The sequence below is a fragment of the Emydura macquarii genome, unplaced genomic scaffold, assembly GCF_026122565.2.
Source record: "Emydura macquarii macquarii isolate MOO-44397 ecotype Brisbane River unplaced genomic scaffold, CSIRO-AGI_Emac_v2 contig_561, whole genome shotgun sequence".
In the NCBI taxonomy this organism is placed as follows: domain Eukaryota; kingdom Metazoa; phylum Chordata; order Testudines; family Chelidae; genus Emydura; species Emydura macquarii.
Genome location: NW_027130698.1, coordinates 8,456,569 through 8,469,373, shown reverse-complemented (window position 1 = coordinate 8,469,373; position 12,805 = coordinate 8,456,569).

The window sequence follows — 12,805 nt, the reverse complement described above, 5'->3', positions numbered from 1 at the left end:
TGTGGAAGAATTCGATGGATGGAGCATTGAGGCAGGGGAAGGAGAACACTCCCCACGATGGGCAAGATTTTCAAAATGTCTAGTGATCTGGGAGTCTATTGTATTTGGATTTGATTGGGGTTGGTCCTGCTTTGAGCAGGGACTCGGACTAGATGACCTCCCGAGGTCCCTTCCAACCCTAATCTTCTATGATTAAAAATGCAAAGTTCATGTATTACTGTGGAATTCTACGTAATGTCCATGGGGGGATGGAGCACGTAACTGGTGCAAACACTGAGAAGAGTTATAAATTTCAAAGTGCCTTATAACCATAGGCAATTATGTTGTTTGTTGTCTCTGAGGTCTGTCTACAAAGCAAAAGAAAAACCAAACCTGTGGCTGGCCTGTACTAGTCAGCGTGGGCTGCAGGACTATTTTGTTGCTGTGTAAACTTCTGTGCTTGGGGTGGTGTCCGAGCTCTGGGACCCTCCCACCTGAGCTCTGGTATCCTTCCACCCCTCAAAGTCCTACAGCCTGGGCTCCAGCCTGGGCTGGAAATTTACACAGCAGTGAAAGAGTCCTGCCACCTGAGTCCTGCAAGCCCAAGCACAGGCCAGCCGCGGGCTTTTCTTTGCTGTGTAGACATATCCTGAGGGGAAAGCAAAGCAAGCCTGAGGAATTCACAATGTAGGCAGGGAACTGTGCAACCTGGAAAATTCCCAGTCTGGAGGGAGAGAGATGCATGTCTCCACCCAAGATAGGTGATGGCTAAGCAGCCAGTAGCCTAGAGTGGGTACCTTTGCAGGACCACAAAAGGGGAATACAGGTGCAGTTGCCCTGAAATGTGACCAATGCCTATAGTAAGCTGCACAACAAGCAGGCTGATGGTGTGCTGAGAACACAGCCTATCATGCTGGCCAATATTGTCTTATTGATTCCTTGTGCTCCCTCATCTGCATGACTGCATCCACTAGTTGTCTCTTGTTTTATATTTAGATTATAAGCTGTTGTGGGCAGAGACTGTCTTTTTTGTTCTGTGTATGTGACACACCTACCACATTAGCATCATAGACCATAATAATATGAGGATGACTCTGTATACTACTTCCTTCCTACATCTCTCTCTCTCTCTCTCTGTTTTTTATATTGGCACCCATCACTGAAGTATCTGAGTGACTACTATCCAACTCCTGCCCCACCCTCCAGGAAAAAAAAAAGGGACAATCGTGTAACCCTTTCCTGCTATTCAAAAATGAAATAACCTACTTCCTATCTCAGAGCAGCAAAGATGATATAATAATCTTAACAGCCTCATGTCTAGCTTTAGGAAGTTTTGTCTTCTCTAGTTGATTTTTTTTCCTTCCTAGGAGAATTTTTTTTCTTTCTTTCTTTCTTTCTTTCTTTCTCAGAATTGTCTATATTTATTTTGCGTGCATAATTTCCCAGGGATTTTTTGTCATTACTTTCATATAAAGCCAACCTGTACAATACATTCATAATAAATAAGCATTGGTATAATAAGCTTGAGAGAGAATTAATTAGGAATTGGATAACAAAAGAGCATCTCAAAAATAAAATATGAAAAATTAATAGATTTATTGTAGAAGAATAGAGAGCAAAGAGAATAAAAAAATGAAAGCTTATGGCAGGAAAGTATGTTTAATGTTTATTTAAGCAAAACAAAAGGTAAAGAAAGTTGGATTAGTGGGTAGATGAAAAAAGACACCTGATTAAGATAAATAAAAAATAAGAAAATAATAATGTTTATTGAAATTTCAGAAATTTCACATTCTTCTCATTCTGTTTTCTATGTCATTTGTTATCTCAGAAAAAAAGATAGAATTAGCTGTGATCATAGAAACCATGTTACATTTCTTTGTACCAAAAAAAGTTGATGTCTTTAAATCTGCAAATATATTTTACATGAAAAATTAAGATTCCTGGTAGGAGCAAAAAACAAACAAAAAAATAGTATTTGTGCATCAGCTTATTTTCACTATTTTCTCAAAAACACTAATGTACTTCAACTGCGAAATGTATCACTTGCTTAGCATCTTATGAAGATGCTTCAGGTTGGGTGAATAATTACGTTTGCAACTGTACCACCAATCTTTTTGGCCCCAAAATTAAGTCATTCTGTGGTGTTTAATCTTGATGTGTGTGTGTGTGTGTATGTAAATCTAAATAGTGCTGGGTGGGGCATTGCGTACACAGGAAGAGATATAATTTTTAATATAGGCTTCACAGTTATTCACTTCATTGAACTACCTAAAAAGTACAGGGTGGATGGCATACACCATTGACTGGGCAAGGCAAAGTTACCATTAGAATGCTAAATGTCACACCTCAGTTTTAAAAGAATTCTGATAATGGATTTTTACAGCTCATATTTCAGGAACCATACACAGAAAAAGTCCTGTATGTGATTTGGGTGTGTGTTATTACCATGTCTGCACATGCATTCATAGCAATTTATTTACTTACTCTAATTTTTAAAGATATGCCTATATAGATGCCCTTCCCTCTGAAGTCTCGAAGAACAGATAGATCTTGCAGAATACCATGAAGATCAACAGATTTGGGTCAAGGCAGGGAATGAACTCCTGTTGCTTTTTCATGGTTAACTCAGTGAGCTGTCAGCTGCTCTCAACTTCAGTCATATCAAATGTCTCTCAAACACCCAGCGTATAAAATATGAAGGGTCCCAGTTCATCAGAGCACTTATGCAAATCCATAACTTTAAGCACATAGTTAAGTCCAACCCTATTCAGTCAATGGGACTTAGGACTGTTTCATGTATTACGTGCTTGGTAATAACATGAGAGGACTCCTTGTGTCTAGAACTAGACTGGCTCTTTATTGAGAGAACTATTTACAGAGATGCAACTGTAACCAGGATTCATGTCACGTGTACACAGACTGACTTCCTTGTGCCTTCTCGATACTCTTGCCTCCTGCAATCTGTACTCCCTCCAAGTTCTATGCAGATGGGTATAGACTATATTTATAGATAAACACATGTGTAAGTGCTTTGGTCAATCAGGGCTTTATAGATAAATAAACTCTTTGACCTGGATATTGAAATGAATTGGAAATCTGTTCATGTCTTTGTGCACAGTAATGATGTGATTTCTGTGTGAAGCATGGATGTGAAGAGTAGCTTGCCACTTCCTTACATTTCTGAACAGCCTTCAGGTGTAGAGGGCATTGCTGTTCTGCATTCTCAAAATAGGGTGGAGGTAAGCAAGGTCTATGTCTGAGATGAAGTCACAAATCTCTAGCCAGTCTTATATTGCAAGAAGAAGTCTAGGCCTGTTCTGCCAGAAGTAGTGATGGAGGAACCTATGAACACCTCAAGTTCTGAATCTATATGGCAAATAGTGGGCATCTGAGTAGGTAGAGCCAAATTGTAAAGGGGAAAAAAAAAAGAAACTTATTCAGAAAAAGTATGCAAGTAAAAAGTTGAATTGGGTTGGCTGTGATTTATGGGTCAAATTAGTCAGTATTGACAAGATGGTGAACAACAATAAACAGGAAGCATCTCTATACAATTCAGCTTATTTTAGAAACCTGGGACAACTAGGCATAATATCATCTACATGACACTGTACTTTCTCCCAGCAATAAACCAGAACACTGAGCATTTTAAATATAATCAAATGAATAAATAATGAGAATAAAGAGACCCAAAGTGCTAATATTTCATTGGTAATCAAGATTTAATAAAAATATATATTTTGACTCTACTGAAAAAAGCTATTTTTAATTTTTTTTAAAAACTCCTGGACTAGCATGTTGTTGTTCATTTGTTTATGGACTAAATTGTTCAAATCACTGTAAATAACTTTTGAAATGTTGTTCTCTCAACTGTGGTAAGCTTTAATAGAGCATGGTAATGAGTGGGATGTATAACTTCTGCTTATCTGGTATATTATGGACAGTGCCAGTCACTCATGTTTATTAAGGATGTTGGCAATGAAACTGAGTCCTTGCTTTCCCAGCGCTAGATAAACAGTGTCTGAGCTAACATTTATAAGTATCTTGGAAGATTCATTTAAATACACTCCCTAAGGCTACACACTTTCCTGCATTCCAGAACAGCACATAAAGCTTTCATTTTTTTAATATGCATTTGGAACTGAAGTTTGAATATTACAAAGTCTGGCCATCATTTTGCAGAAGGCACCAAGTGGCTATGTTTGAACATTGTGTTCAGGCCATTTTCTATATTATATGTCAACCCCTTTTCAAAATAAGCTATATATTCTTTCGATGACTTCAAGCAGAAGATAGAGTTCATCTTGCCATCATGTTTTTATTTGTACCATAAGATTCTTCAGTGTTACAGAATTTATTTACCATCTTCACTTAAGACAAATTGGAGGTGAATTTTCCTCTCTTCCTTTCTCCCACCATCAATATTAATAGTGGATGCATCACTTCAGAGTCAGTGCATTGTTCCTCTTCATGCTATGGTAACCTATGAACAATGTCTTTACTTATTCAAAACATTTATTTAGTCTAAATGTGTCAACTTTGCATGTCTGTCTGAAAAGTGTATTTTCTCTAACTGAATCAATTCCGCTGTTACAATATATGTGTGATATGTTTGTCTTCAGTTTAGCCACTGGCCTTTATTTCTCATATCACTGTTCTCAATTCCCAGTGAGCAGAACCAATCTGAATATATTTGGGTTTCTCTCAGCATGAGGATGTTAAAAGGAGTCAGTGGCAGGGTCATGTACTTGGCTATCTACTGTGTCCATAGTTAATATTGCAGATGTTGAGCTGTGTCTGTAATTGTCACCTAGGTATCATATAAATCTAAACAAAATGGCCACTGGAAAAGTAGTGTTTCACAGCCTGCTGTCTTAGGTCGCTAGTACATGTGGTGTGGAATAGCCATGAGATGGAGAAATGCTTGTCATGTTACCCTACAGTATGCCATATTTTCAAAAGTCTAGTTTTTGCATTTGTCTATTCTGTGCACACACAAGTTTCTGTGTTTGTGCACAAGTTGAGATTTATATAAGCAAATCCTGACTTCTATGTATACTAAGGGGCTGCAGATAGGCAAATCTGCTACTTTGAACATCTGGATCATAACTTCTACTGTGGGGAAATGACACATTCCAGCTTCCAAAGAAGGAAATGTACAATAGTACTAATGGTGTGTAAAAGCTTGAAAATCCCAAAACCCTTGATCTGAGATCCCTGGATTCTGTGAAGCTAGGATCTTAATCTGGTTTTCATCTCTGTTCTCTAAGCACTTGCTCCTGCTCCCTTTCAAGTTAGGGGGAAAACTCCATATACTTGAACAGTGCAAGTAATTGTTATTGGCCTAGCCAAAACCCTGCATGTGAGTACTGGCTGCTTTGCAGAAGCTTGAATTCAGGTCCTAACATTTGGAGCTCAGTCTCAACTCTTTGTATGACTAACACTGCATACATGTTGAATCTGACCAATTGTTCGCCCAAGGACTGTAAAAGAACTTGAAAAACAATGACAAATCTAACTGGGCCATATATGCACACGTAGGGCTCAATTTACTGCTGAGATAAGGTGGTGCAACAATTCTGAAATCAGTGGAGTTATACGAGCTTGTGCCAACAGCTAATGTAACTCAGAATTCAACTACAAATTGTTAACTTTAGTTAACTACATTAACTGTAGTTGTAGCTGACATCACGTGGCATTTCTATCTTACATGTCCCATGAAGGGTCAACTTGCTGCTGCCTTTCCGAAACCTTGTCTATTGGTTTAAAATTTTACTGCAAAAGTGCCTTTTTTTCCACTTTTGTACCAGCACTTTTCTTGAAATGTAGCTATTTTGGCTATTCAGTGCTAGAAATTACAAGGGTTGAGAAACTTTGCCATAAAATCATCTTGCTCCTCTACCTCCTCCCCTTTATGTTTTTTCTGACCAGAAGAGGCTAATATGTTTTCTTTCCAGCACTCCTGATGTTCTCAAGTAGGGCAGACGCTCATATTGTCCATTCTGCTTCAAGAAATCTCTCTCCCACTCACACAGGAGGCTGATAGCAAGACATGTTTTATTATTAATTTATTGTTCAATAAAAAAGAGATGTTATTAAAAGGGGATACGACACCAAATCCTAATAAGTTTATTACTGTTAGTCACAGTATATATCAGTAGTGTGTACTGTGATCATACAATTACAAGAATCAAAAAACAGTTCTAGATTGTTTCAATAAGTCTGAGCATTTTGGCCTTTCTGCTGACTGTGCAGGACAAGAAGATAATCGTGATGTTAATATCTGTCATCCAAGAATCTGAGGGAAACCATGAACTTACCAAGGAGGTATCAGATGATAATGCCTCATATTCACTCCTGACCTGGGCTGAATTGTAAATAGCAGCCCATGGGAGCTGAGAATGTGATTCCCAGCTCAAAGAGGCATACTCTTACTAGCCATCATTGAGCTAGAGTGCTAAAAATAGACCTTAGCCGTGGCAGCATGAGTGGTGGAATGGGCTAGCTACCCAAAATATGTACACGTCTGAGACCCTAGGCATGTATTTGGGATAACTAGCTCATCCCACAGCTTTATTTTTAATGTGTTACCCAAATGAGAGCTAGCAGGAGTATGCCTCCCTGAGCTAGGAATCACATTATCTGCTGCAATTATAGATCTACCCTATGTCTACATTGCAACTAGAGGTGTAACTTCAGCATGTGTAGACATATCTGAACTAGCTTTTATCTAGCTATTTCAAATAACAATGGCAGTGAAACTACAGCAGCACAGGCTAATCAAACTCGCTCAAGACCCTGGGTATATAATCAAGCAGCTACCCTGTGATGCCTCCTATGCTGACATGGCTTTGCTGCTATTGAAAGTATAACTAGCTAGACAAAGCTAATTTGGGCATATCTACATGAGCTGCAGTCACACCTGTGATTGCAATGTAGATATACCCTTAAGTGAAAGATGGGAAGATGCTCATTGCTTGCCCATCAAGCCATTCGATGTAAATCACCTAAGATGGTCTTTTCAAAAGCACTTGAGGTGGTCTAAAGTTAATAGTAAGTCTTTCATTGACTTCCATGGAAACAGAGTTAGCTCAATACTATTTTAAAATCCCACCTCTAACATACTCAAGACTCGTATCAGCTTTACATGAAAATAATTGATAAACAAACAAAAAAAAATAGTAGAATTAAACAGTTCTAGAAGATATCTTCCACCTAATTACTCAGTAGCAATGTTGAGGGCCCCGTAGACAACAGGATCCAAAACTCTTTGGATTCTAGATAGAAAGAGTAGAGAGAAAATATGGATTCTGAATTTCAACAAAGCAAGTTTTGGAAACTTGAAGTTCTATGTGTGTTCAAATGGTACTAAAGTAATTGGGCATGGATGAGGAATACTTTCATTGTTACAATAGTATCAGCCCAATAAATATAGTACATTTTCATGGTTAAAAATTTAATAGAATTCTTTCTCAGTGATCCACAAAAGAAAAAAAAAAATCTGACACCTTTTGGTGGAGCTGTGAAATCTCTTAAGAGAGACAACAGAAATTCTCAAGGCAATTAGTATTTTGTTTGAAAAGGCAATAATATAATTAGAGCATCAATGACTAGAATATGCAATGAATGAGTCTAGAATTATAAAAGTGCTCCATTAAAAAATGAGAGAAGTTTTTGTAGATCAAGAGTATTCATTTTGGAGTAAGTGAGGTATTGATGGGTTCTAGCAGTACTGAAAAAGATTCTGGCAATGCTAAAGCAACAGACAGGGAAACATGGGAATTTATTCTTTAATGGACAATAGAATGTATAAATAGCTCTGTTCATATTTTTTTGGGGAAACAACTAAGGGAGGAGAGCATAGATCTAGTTGTCTTGGAAGCAGGGGACCCTGTGAATGACAGAAAACAAGAACTTAGTCATTACAGATTTAGAAAGACTGCACTGGGACTTTAGTGCATTGCAGTAGAAGATACACAACTCTGAAAAGAATAAAGGGATAGATGGAGAAAAGGAGACATGATTCAGTATCATAGCACTTAAGGGAGCATGAACTTAAACTAAAGGGAGTCTGGACTCTAAAAGCAATTTAGACATATTTCCAAAAATGCAATAAACAAAATAGTTTTATAGTTAATGTATGCTGGCCTTCTTCCATCCTGGCATGTCCTGTGTCCCTAGGACAGATGCACAAGAATGCATTATTCACACAGAACTGTCTTTACAATTCTCACAGTCACATTTTTCACCTATTTGCATGTAGTACCTCTGAGATTTATGAACAAGGTATCTGGCTGCAGAACGGGTTATTCACAGAGGGGATTTTTACTATTGTTTCCATATGACAGCCTCACTTCAGCCTTTGATAGCCAGATGAGCCCATTTTGCAAACACATGTGACTGAATTATTGGCATGCTAGTGAATTCCAAAGAGGCCATCTCTGGACTTGAGCTAGAAGGGTGGAGGCTGGATGGTGTGCTGGGTGAGGGGATAAGCAGCGAAGAAGAATGATGGGACACTTGAGACCATATTTACTCTTCTAAGCAAATGGGGAATTGTGGCAACACATGATTATCTTGGGGGTGGGAGTGAGGTGGGTGAGGAGGAATATACTTGACTAGGTTCCCTCTAATTAAAGCATTATCTAGTTATTTTAAAAGCTGTGAAGATTTCACATTGGTATTTTTTCATTCAGCCCATTTTTTTTCTTAATTATATTTATGGTTTTAGAACCTTGATAGCTTTATAATTGCATATTCTCCACTGCCAAATAAAGACTGAATGTGTTAGTTCCTTTAGGATTTTGTTGTTATTGTTTTTGTTTATAGCTTTGTTCCAGTTACAAGGATGATTTAATATTAAACGTTAAAGTATTCCCTTTTCACCTCTCAGAAACAGGCATTTTATTCCTCAGTAGGAGGCATCATATGATTGTAGTGCTAACTTCGTGATTTGGTCTGGTATCAACAACCTGGATGAAGCTGTGATGACAAGTTAGAATTCAGGACACCATAGACGGCATTAGTTATACATATATATATATATATATAAACCTCAGGGTTCAGTTCCCTGTGACATCACTGACATAGCTGGTCCCTCCAAAGAATCTCAAAGCTCCCCAGAAAAAAAAGAGATAAGTGGTTTCCTTATTCTAATAATGTTCATTATTCAGTTTTAGGAAGTGACTCTCGGTGACTTACTTTACCGTTATTGCATAGTAACTAGAAAATAGTGGAAGTCTTCTGTAATTAGCTACAGTGCCTAATTTTGTTCTCATTCATTCCACCTTTACACTCATAATTCCATTGGCTACACTGGAGTTACTTTACATTCAGGTAAAAGGAGGACCAGACCCATAAAATGTAGAGATGGGAAAGTCCTATTAGATCTTGAGTCCGTCTCCCTTTCAATGATAATCTTCAAGAGGGTATTCTTGAGTACTTTGTCTCTCATAAATTTGACTTACTCACTCATTGCGCATGATTCCATAATGTGCTTGACCTTATTTTTAGGAATATATCCTTATAGACATCTTAAATTTGCCCTTAATCAGTTTTATCCTGTTACCTCTATGTTTTTCTCCCTAAATGACCTCTTTAAATAGTGATGTCATTTAGACTTTTGTGAACAGTTATGTTTAAGACAAGGTGTACATATTTATTTATTTTAGCCTTTCTCATTGATCACTCCTTCCAAGATCTCAGTCCTTTCTGATGCCCTTTGTGGATCCAATCCAATTTGTCAAGACCTTTCTTAAACAGACACACTGTCAAATAGCTTTCCAAAGGTGGAATGATTCCATTGATTCTAAAGAGGACTTGTTACCTCCTTGGTCTGTACTCTTCTGATACCATATGTGAAGCCCAATCTGGTGCAAACACTTAAAATACTCTTTATAAAATTTTGTAAAACACTCCTTTCAGGTCACAAAACTTAACACTCTAGCTAGCCTATCTATTTTATCTCTCTTATCTATCTGTAGGCTAGCTCTATTAATATCTTCAAACATATTTAATATCCACAATGAAGTATTTTATTAGGACACTAGTGAATTTGATCTTGTGATGGGAGTTTTACTGAAGAACTTCAGGGCTGGACCGAATGTTTATTTCCTTTCAGAAATGAGGCAATTTCACAGCAGACACACAGTCCATGTTTTCCTCCCTCCCTCCACTTTAATTCTGATTCTGTCAAAAATCAGAATCCTGTGACTGATGTTCCAAATGAACTGAGGTGATATTGAGGTTCTGAACTTTATCTGAGCATGTCATTCACTTGAAGGAGCTCTAGACTTCTGATGGCTCAACACTATTCTTCAGAAATGAGACAGGAACAAGTATTGATTTTTTTCCTTTTAAACTGAGTACTTAACGAGCAAATGAAGATATGGTCGGCCCTGGATTTATTAGATGATTGAGAGTTCAAATGTACTGAGAACAATTTGCTGAAATCCTGTCTTTTTCTTTTGTGTGTGTGTGTGTGTGTGTGTGTGTGTGTGTGTGTGTGTGTGTGTGTGTGTGTGTGTGTGTGTGTGTGTGTGTGTGTGTGTGTGTAAGGAGAGAGAGAGAGAAAACGAGCTCTCACTAATAAAAAAAATATGCTTTGGACCTGACAATAGTATGATACAGTATTTCAGCATGTTCTTGTTGGCTCCTTAATAAAGTAAATAAAATTAAAAACCATGGGGAAAGAGAATACATCATTCTCTGAAGGTGCAAGTGCTTCTTCAAGTTGAAAATTACAAATTTATGAGAAAAGCCAAGAGCTTCCCAATAGAGAGTGAAGTGTATCAAATCAGCTGAAGTTAAATGAAATACATATATAGAACAGATAACTGAATCAAGCACATAGGTCTAAGGTAAATGTATGGTCTCTTTTCAAGAAGTTGTTAATGAAAATATGCTTGGAAAATCCTCTGAGCAACTGGAATCAGGAATTATTTCTAAGACAATGTTTATATTAAAATGTAGGACCTGACCCTGCCTGTGGCTGATGTATCCCTGTAAGGATGAAGCCAATGGGTATTGAAAGCACATAGGACCAGATTTACCAAGATATTTTTAGACATCAGAAGATGCAGATAGCACCTAGTGGATGAACAAAGCTGCATAAATGAGTTAGGAGCCTAACTCTCATTGATTTTCAATGAAGGGTAGGAACCTAATACGCTCAGGTACTTTTGTAAATCTCATTAGGCATCTATCTGCATCTTTTGATGCCAAAATACCTTGGTAAATCTGGGGGCTCGTCTACACTGGACATTAGTGCGTGGCATGCCAAGGTGTATGTCAAAGCACACAATGGAATGTCTAGTGAGTTGCAGCAGTGTCCTCATGGGACATTGCTGCACAGCAAGCTAGTGTGCTGTAGATTCACGCTGTGGCTTGCTGCACACTAATGTCCCATGTAATGTCCCACACAGTTTAACAGGATCGGGCCCTAAAAGAGTCGTGTCCCCCCCCCCGCCCCCCCCCCCCCCCCCGCCCAGTCTCCCTTCTCTGACAACATAAATGATCTTTTCAGTCATTTGCCTTCAACTACTTCATTGTGTGTTCCTTCCATTTCTAAACTACAAAGATTATCAATTTACCTTAAACGTGGAAAAGTGTTCACAGCACCTATATGTTTTCAGCGTTAATGTAATTGAACTCAAATTGCCTCTTTCACATTTGTAGTGCTAATGTTAATTTATTTTATTGATTCACCTCATTATGTTTGCTTGTTCTTTAAAAGAAAGACACATTTTTACACTTGACTTTTTAATGAATTACTGCTGAAGTGAAGACAATAAAGTGCTTGGCTGGAGAGGTAGAGACATGGGGAAGACATCTTCAACATATGAAATAGGGATCTTCAGCATGTAGATGAAGGTACCGTATTCATTTCATGTCACTTTCTGTACGTAAATTCTTGTATTGGGTGGCTGGAGTCATAATAACTACTGGGTTCCCCTTCAGAGGTGGCTTCATTTTGGTGCTGGGTAAAGAGAACTCTTTGACTGGGTGAAATGCACCCCTGTTTGGAGGACCATCACATGGCCCACTTCACCACTTCAGCCCTGATTAGGGTCTAAGTGCTGAGCGCCCATGCTCAGGACCCCTTGTGTGCCGATCAATGCCAGCCACATTGGGAGAAAGCTAGGGATGGTCTGTTATCATGCTGAGGGAGTGGCTGTGGACCTGTGTTTACGTGGTTCCAGTGGCTCTGTATTGCAGAAGGGCTGCAGATGCTATTCCAGCATCCCCGACTGCCCCGGACTTGGCCCTCATGGAGCTGGCATACTCTATCTCTATGCAGAGGGAATGAATTTAACCAGTAATGAATCTGAATACAGTGACACTCTATCTGTCAGGAAGTTGTTCCGTGGGGCGGAGGGTACAGCTTCACTACAAGAAGGAACAATTATAATTTGCAACTGTCTAACACATTTGAGCATTTAAGACATGAGGCAATGAACACAAAACAGGAACAACCCAAATACAGAAGATGGGATCCTTCTGAAATTTCACGGAGGTGTTTTTCCTATTTAAAATTTTGAATGTAGTTGAAATGTTACAAAATGACAGTGGCACACACGGTATTCATCTTAACTGGAAAGAGACAAAATATTATTTCCTTTTTCCTTTGGGCTGTGACACTATGTTGTAATATATGATATACTGTGCTGCAGCAGTGGAGAAAGAAAATACTATATACCTAATTATACATAAACTGCACCACAGTAGGAAAAGCGGCCTTTAAAAACAACAATAAAATGGATATTAATATGGATAATTCATAGTCATATAATAATTCCAGGAATCTTTTTATGTCTGTCTTCCTACAGCA